This window comes from Canis lupus, chromosome 1 (genome assembly GCF_048164855.1).
Source record: "Canis lupus baileyi chromosome 1, mCanLup2.hap1, whole genome shotgun sequence".
In the NCBI taxonomy this organism is placed as follows: Eukaryota; Metazoa; Chordata; class Mammalia; order Carnivora; family Canidae; genus Canis; species Canis lupus.
The window spans coordinates 53,802,765-53,811,747 of record NC_132838.1 but is presented as its reverse complement, the minus strand read 5'-3'; positions in this window follow the sequence as shown (position 1 = coordinate 53,811,747).

The window sequence follows — 8,983 nt, the reverse complement described above, 5'->3', positions numbered from 1 at the left end:
AAAGTTTAACTATGGGAATGCATTCAAAGAGCATTTTGTAGTAAGTTAAATATGCATATTGTAACCTTTAGGACAATAATAACACAAAGGGGCAAAACAATAAGATAATAGAGGAGATAAATAATACTCAAATAAAACTCAATTCACCTAAAAGGAGTAGATAGTGTAATCAATAATTATATTTAAAACCTGAAGGAATATATAGACGAATATATGGTCATAGTTTCAGGCTTTACATTTCTCAATAATGGAGACAAATTAGACAAAAAAATCAGTAAGGATATAGAAGATTTTATTGATAAGCTAAATCTAATCAATATTTAGAGAAAATTTCCCCCAACAATTTCAGAATGCACATTCTTCTCAGTATGCATGAAATACTCACCAAGGCAGACTGCATGATTTAAAAAGCCTCAATAGATTCCAAATAATTGAAATGACACTGAGAGACTTTGGTTTCTGGTCTCGCATGTAAATAGCCTGAAAGTTGTTGTTATTATTATTATTATTATTATTATTATTATTATTATTATTATTTATTTATTCATGATAGACAGAAAGAGAGAGAGAGAGAGAGAAAGGCAGAGACACAGGCAGAGGGAGAAGCAGGCTCCATGCAGGGAGCCGTGGGACTTGATCCCCGGACTCCAGGATCGCGCCCTGGACCAAAGGCAGGTGCTAAACCGCTGAGCCACCCAGGGATCCCCTGAAAGTTGTTAACACCATCCTTACAACAAGAGCTGAGCAAATAAAAAATCAACAACTCCTAGATCCAGCAGAGAATTGAGCTCATAGGGCAAACTACTGGCCCCTAAATTGAAGAGACAGGTGGTTATAGAGAATCACAGTGTACCTCATGGAGCAGAAGCCCAGGACTTCTATGGAAACAGGTACTGGTACAGGACAACCTCAACTGTACTGACATATTGCTGGAGACCCAGTGTGCACAAGTTAGAGAATTAAAAGTTCTCTGCTGATTGTGAGAAGTCCAGCAAATACGAGAGTTCATACTGCATGAACTCCATTTCCATGAAATCTGGGAAGAGGAAACACCAATCTGTGGTGGCAGAAACTGGAGGACTGGCCGTGGAGATGGGGAACTGACTGATCAGGAAGGCTCATGCAAGAACCTCCTAGGGTGATTTCAATTATCCATATCTTAACAAGGTTGCAGGTAGCATGGGTCTATCCATTTGTGAAAATTCCTTGGGCAATAGGCTTCAGACAATTAATGTTGAACTGTGTGTAAGTTGTATTTCAACAATAGAATTAAAAATTCAATAAATGTGGACTTATCTATCTTCCTATTCACTCTTCCTCTAAGAAAAATTCAGTTAATTCAGGAGAATCAGCCGAAGGACTCTGTTTCATCTTGCAGTATGCCATATGCATGTATATGGTGTGTACACATTTGCATGTGTATGTGAGAGAGTAGACATAGGGATAGAGGTAGGGATTGAGAGGCAGACAGGGACATGGTGCCAGAGAGACACAAATAGAAGAGACATTTTCAAAAGGAGAAATGAAAAAATGCTTTTGCCATATTGTCAAACTTCAGGAAAGTTATGGAGGGCCAAAGGAAGTGTACCTACTAAGGAACCTAACAGCACTACTCTTTCTAACCAATGAGGCAAAGCAGGTAAATACAGTGAAAGGTGAAAGCAGAAATCAGAGCCAAGGCATGTTAAGTCAGAAATGCAGGATATTTGATAATATTTTTCACAAAATATCTGAAAGCTTTATACACCTTTTCCTTCTATTTTAAGTGATTCTCACCCTTTCTATGTCACGAATTCCCCGTTAGGGTTCAGGAAGAGAAGACACTGAGGAAGCCAATAGGTAGTTGCATTAGCTTTTCTATTTCAAGCTGTGACAGCTGCAAAATTGTTCAATGTAACTCCACAGGGAGCACTACCCAGCTATGCAAATGAATTCCAAATGTGACATTTGCCGGTGTGGGGGATGGTGGCTGCAAAGGCTGAGTGACTGCCACCAGACTGTCTGATGGATTGACTCATATCACTGAGAAGCCTGCTGCCAGTGATTGCTGCTTATCCATCTCATCGGCACCCTTCTCCCTGGAAGGGAGGAAAAGAAAAGAAAGAATAGAAGAACAGAAGTAAAGAGGAAACGAGAATTAACCTCTTTATTTATTTATCCCCCCTACTGACAAGTACTCCTATCATGTTGTCATTCTCCTTCACCAAACCATTCCCTTGGCTCTGGTCATACACTTTACTCATATTATAACCAGTACTCTTTCAGTATGAGACTCCTGTGATATGTGTGTTATTTTCAGTTTTGTCAGGAGGCTCCTGATTTAGTGAAATAATCCCCTGTTTCCACATGAAAACATTTTGGTGGGTGGGAGGTTATAGAAGAGTGGCAGTGAGTAATGTGAGTAATGTCAAAAAAGGGGACAGGACCTAAGATACCAGAGATGTGACAAAAAGGTTCATGGATCTGTAGTCTAGAATGTATTTCTCTCTAAGTGTTTTTCTTTTCTTTTCTTTTCTTTTCTTTTCTTTTCTTTTCTTTTCTTTTCTTTTCTTTTCTTTTCTTTTCTTTTTTTCTTTTCTTTTCTTTTCTTTCTTTTCTTTTTTCTTTTCTTTTCTTTTTCTTTTCTTTCTTTTCTTTTCTTTTTTCTTTCTTTTCTTTTCTTCTTTTTCTTTTCTTTTTTTTTCTTTCTTTCTTTCTTTCTTTCTTTCTCTTTCTTTCTTCTTTTTTCTTTCTTTCTTCTTTTTTCTTTCTTTCTTCTTTTTTCTTTCTTTCTTCTTCTTTTTAATTTTCTTTGTTTCTTCTTCTTCTTCTTCTTCTTCTTCTTCTTCTTCTTCTTCTTCTTCTTCAATATTTTATTTATTTACTTGAGAGAGAGAGCACAGAGGGAGAGGGTGAAGCAGATTCCTGTCTGAGCAGACAGCCTGACACAGGGTTCAATCCCAGGACCCAAACATCATGACCTAAGGCAGATGCTTAACTGACCAAGGCACCCAAGCATTCCCAAATATTTTTATTTTCTTAATCTTCTCCCATCTGAACTGGCCTAGGTCATACTTCTTTATGAAAGAAGTTTTTTGTTTTGCTTTTTCTTTTTTTTTCAGAGAAGAGTGCCCTCCATTTAGGAGCTTACTAGTCATCTATCTTGTTTAAAGAGTTACAGGAAAGGCAATATTGGGTTGATAGGAGCAGACCTGATACACAAATGTGTTTCTGTTAATTTTCTCCAGATTGATTCACACTCTGAATCTCTTGACCTCCTGAAATTCTCAACTGCATTTGTTTCAAAATTCCTTTATTCAGTTGTGTTCAGTTTGCAAGCAGAATTTAATGGCTATATATAAGACCTAGGATATTATGGTTGGGAGAATAAAAATAGAATTTTTGTCCTTAGAAGAAGTCTGTAAATGGTAAAAACAACCAAACAAAAACAAAACAGAAACAAAAGCAAAAGACAAACACCCGCAAACCATGAGAATATAGACGAAATCTGTATATGGCTATAAAGCCCACTTTTAAGTAGTCAGAAAGATTTAAGGCAGTGAATGGTAGAACCAAGTTGACAGAAGGGCTTCTAAGCATCATCAGTGTATGTGCTAAAGCTCTCACACTGGAACCAACGTATAAAAGGGCCTACAGCAAAAGAGATTTACGCATGGGGCTTTTGGGGCATGGCGTGAACCACAATTATATACACAGGAAACCCACAAAGATTTTCCAATGGTTGTATAGAAAAAAAAACAAACAGGGATCCCTGGGTGGCACAGCGGTTTGGCACCTGCCTTTGGCCCAGGGCACGATCCTGGAGACCCGGAATCGAATCCCACGTCAGGCTCCTGGTGCATGGAGCCTACTTCTCCCTCTGCCTGTGTCTCTGCCTTTCTCTCTCTCTCTCTGTGTGACTATCATAAATAAATAAAAATTAAAAAAAAGAAACAAACAAACAAACAAACAAACACTCCACAAGTAGCTTCAACTAAAAGGACCAGGAATAATTTCTAACAAAAGGAAGGCCCTGGGCTTCCCAATTTTTATGTTGCTAAATAGAATTTTATCCCATACGTATTCTGAAATTGGATTATTCTCTCATCTGTTAGTTTATATTTGGTTGATTTCCAGTTTGGGTTTATCATAAATTAAAGCAGCTATGAACATTAATGTATATATTTCTGTGTGGACACATGGTTTTCTGTCTCTTGGGTAGATGCTTTAGTGTTGAATATCTTGGCCATATTGAAAGTGTACAATTAGCTTTAAAACACAAGGGCGAAGTGTCTGCAGAATTTCACATCCTACTAGCAATGTATGAAAGTTTCTGGGTTTTCCACCTCAATTTGCTGTGGTCAGTCTCTGTAATAGAAGTTCTAGAATAGTGTTATATATATATATTTTTTTTTAAGATTTTATTTATTTATTCATGAGAAACACAGAAAGAGGCAGAGACACAGGCAGAGGGAGAAGCACGTGCCTATGGGAAGCCTGATGTGGGACTTGATCCCAGGACCTCAGAATCACAACCTGCCTTAGCCAAAGGCAGGAGCTCAACTGCTGAGCCACCCAGGTGCCTCTAGAATAGTATTGTCTCACTGTGCTTTTAATCTGCATTTTCCTGGTGTCATAAAATTTAGCATCATTTCATGTGCTATTTATCATATTCATATCAAATGCTAATTCTGTACACATTTTGGATATACAAACTTTTTTCGTATATATGCAGAGCAAATATTTTCTTCTAGTTTCTATTTTTTTTCTTTTTTAAAGATTCTATTTATTTATTCATGAGAGACACAGGCAGAGACACAGGCAGAGGGAGAGGCAGGCTCCCTGCAGGGAGCTGGATGTGAGACTTGATCCCAGGACTCTGGGATCATGCCCTGGGCCAAAGGCAGATGCTCAACCGCTGAGCCACCCAGGCATCCCTTTCTTCTAGTTTCTCTCTTGCATTTTCATTTCTTTAATGGTGTATTTCAAAAAGAAAAAGGTTTTAATTATTAAGTCAAATTTAACAAATAATTCCTTTATGTGTTTTACTTGTAGTAAGACAGCTAAGGAATCTTGGACTACATCAATGATGAAAATACTTTTTTTTAAAGATTATTTGTTTATTTATTTATTCACAAGAGACACACAGAGAGAGGCAGAGACATAAAGGGAGAAGCAGGCTCCTCCCAGGGAGCCCAATTTGGGACTCGACCCCCAGACTGGTCGAAGGCAGATGCTCATCTGAATCACCCAGACTTTCCAATGATGAAAATACTTATTCTATGCTTCATTCTAAACATTTTATAGTTTTGCATAGCTATGGCCAATTTTGAATTATTTTTATTGCATGGTAGATGATAAGGTCAAGATTTTTAAATATATTAATACACAATTTTCAAGGAATATGTGTTGAAAATTCTATTCTCCCACATTAAATTACCTTGACTCATTTCCCCATTAAATCTCTGGATGAAATAAAAACTCAACTATCTATATTTTGATAAAATTCTGGACAATTTTTCCCCAAGTTAATTTATCCCTTACATTTAGGCCTATTTCTGGACTCAATAACTTGTTCTATTGGACGGCTTGTCTATTCATATGTCAATGTAACATTCTGTTGATTCCTATAGCTTTAAAAACGTTTGAAAATCAGGGGCACCTGGGTGGCTCCGTGGTGGAGCATCTGCCTTTGGCTCAGGTCATGATCCTGGGGTCCTGGGATCAAGTCCTGCATCAGGCTTCCCACAGGGAGTCTGCTTCTTCCTCTGCCTGTGTCTCTGCCACTCTGTCTGTGTCTCTTATGAATACATAAATAAAATATTTTTTAAAAAAAGAAAATCAGGTACTCAAGCATATAATGAAATGCTACTTAGTGTTTTTTTAAAAAAATGAACTACTGGTATGTGCAAAAATATGCATATATCTCAATGAAGAAAAGATGTGAAGAAATGTTGAAGATTCATAGCAAGTTTTAGAACAAACAATATTAATCTATAATAAAAATCAGAACTGTGTAGAGAGCTTTGGCAGAGGCGCACATGGAAAGTCTATGAGGAGACTAACAAGTAATGTATCTTGACTGGGTGATGCTAAGGTGTGTGTGTGTGTGTGTGTGTGTGTGTGTATTGGTTAAAATGTAATTGTCCTTAAGATATGTGCATTGAGCTATTTGTAAGGTGTTCTTTAATTCTTTTTTTTAATAAAATCTTGCAAAATCAAGGATTATTACTTATTTGTAATTATTTGGGTAAGGCTACATCTCTGGTTGTGATTGGTTTATCTAAAGTGTTTTCCATTCCCACAATTTTTACATTACAATGATAATAAACAGTTGAAGCAGAGAATTTCAGATGTTGGTAACAGCAAGTATAAAAGTCAAGGGAAAGGTGAAGACTGTAGGCAAAACATTAAAGAAGCTCTTTGCTAGCAGGTAACAATGAGTAAGGACAGCAGAGGATGATGAGGAATCAGGGAGGCCAGTTGGAGCCAGATATGTAAGGATTTTGGGGGGTTAGAGCACATTTAAAGATGTCCTGGTGATTGTCATGATTTTTCTTTGTGCCATCTTAACTTTAGACAACAGTCTGCATACACTAAGTTGGAAATTATAATGTCATTCTGACACAGATGGGGAAAAAAGTGGTTGAAAAACTTGCTTCTGAGATCCTCCGGGATAAGCCAGCACTAATGTTATCATCGCCTGGTACTCGATCACTGATGCCACACTAACAGAGTCCTTTGAGGGTTTCCACACGATTTGAAAAAGTTTAATTACAGTAGGTATTTCTGATCCTTAAAGTAAGATCTTCCTTTTTGAAAAGTTCACATTTGAACACATGCAAATGCAAATGGACAAGTACATTTAAACTTACAGAACACACTAATGTCTTGGTGGACATTAAACTACCTCTAGCAAAATAATGACAAACTTTTTTTTTGGAGAGTGCAGGGAAAGTTAAGGATGTGTTATATGTGATATATATATTTTTTTCTTTTTTTACTTTTAAAAAGATTTTGTTTATTTATGAGAGACAGAGAGAGAGATTGAGGCAGAGACATAGGCAGAGGGAGAAGCAGACTCCCTGAAGGGAGCCTGATGCAGGACTCATCCCAGGACCCCAGGATCATGACCTGAGCTGAAGGTAGACACTCAGCCTCTAAACCACCCAGGTGCCCCGTTATGTTTGTGTTTTAAATAATATATTTTTTCTTGAAATCATTTTTTTAAAACTCATTTTTATAATACACTTTATGTTGATAAAGGAGGTGACTATATCCTTTATTTCTCTTGCTTTTATTTTGACCAAGTTTAGGTCCACACTTGGTTGTTTTCCCCTCAGTGTGGAGTCCTGTTTGGAAAGGGAGTCCTAACGCAATGACTTTGGGAGTTCATGGCAGCTAGAATTCTCCGTTCCTTGTAGTTCTTACAGGGGAGCTCCTTGAATTCAACTTATACTGAATTAGACAAAACACTTCTTGTTCCAATTTCTGTTTTCAAACTGGCCCATTATTCTTATAGTTACTTAGAGGATCTCCTGTTTGACACCAAACCCACCCTGTCTTCCCTCTGCTGTCTCCCACGCAGATACCAGTAATTTATAACTTTTAGGGCAGCTGATGATTTTTTCCCCCCGCTTTCATTTGATTTTGAAGACTAAGATTATACTTTGTTATTTTATTTTGCTGCAAATGTTGTACATGGACTTAAAAAATCTTGTTATATTATTTTAATTGCTCTGTTATTATGTGGGTATTTGGAAAGATATAAAAATTTCTGCTATTATTTCTACCATCATCTTCTCCAAATCCTTTTATGATTATTACTTTTATGTAATATTAATTTCCATAGTTTGTTCCTTTATACATTTTCCTTACATTTCTTTTATCTAGTGAGTTGCAAATCTAGAAAAATCTAGATTTTTCCCTTTTAATATATTTCTTAGTAAATTCATTTCCATTTCCCTATACTACTAAATGCAAATGTGTTTCTCTAGTAATTCTGTTCTCCAAGCACCCTATTTCTACTATCAAGCTATCAGCAGTGTCTCTTGAAGCTATCAATTATTGAGGATCCAATTATTTGATTTCTTCCTCCAATATTTATTTATTTATCTAAAATTTATCCCTCAGGGATCCCTGGGTGGCGCAGCGGTTTGGCGCCTGCCTTTGGCCCAGGGCGCGATCCTGGAGACCCGGGATCGAATCCCACGTCGGGCTCCCGGTGCATGGAGCCTGCTTCTCCCTCTGCCTATGTCTCTGCGCCTCTCTCTCTCTGTGTGACTATCAAAAAATAAAATAAAAAAAAAGGTTGTCTTTAAAAATAAAAAAAAATGAAAAAAATAAAATTTATCCCTCACATATTTCTCACTTTGCAAGATATATATACACTATACACACAAGTGTGTACATATATATGTGTATATAATATCTTAATTTCTTCATATCTTTCTTTCCTATCTTCCCCTTATCTCTGCTCCAATGAAATCTTTGAAATACCTATCCCTCACCCAGTATTTTCTGAGAAGCTTTGATTTTGATTTTGCTGACATATTTTAATTTAATTTCAATATTTATTATTAGAAATTCTTTTGTGGTATGAATCCATTGCTTTAAGAATTCTAATTTAGCATTTCTATATTCCTAGATAATCTGCTATTTTCAATCTAGATAAAGATATAGGTATTGTGTGTTTTAATTTTTTTTTTTTATATCTGTAAATCTTCTGGACAGTGGCAGTCGTGCTCTTTCAGGGAGTTGGAAATGATCCCACCATCTGCTGGCCCGCAAGCTTATATAAAAGAATTCCAAAGCCAGTCTGACCTTTCTTCCTTTGGAGAAAACATGATCTTCTGATCTGGAAATTGGCATGTTTTTAAGCCAGGATGAGCCTAAGTTTTGGCTTTTCCTCATCACTTCAGATTTAGATTCAGGTGCATCCTTTAAATTTATACATGTAGGTATTGCTTCAACTCGTAGACACTTTGCTCTGTTTTCTGTGGAA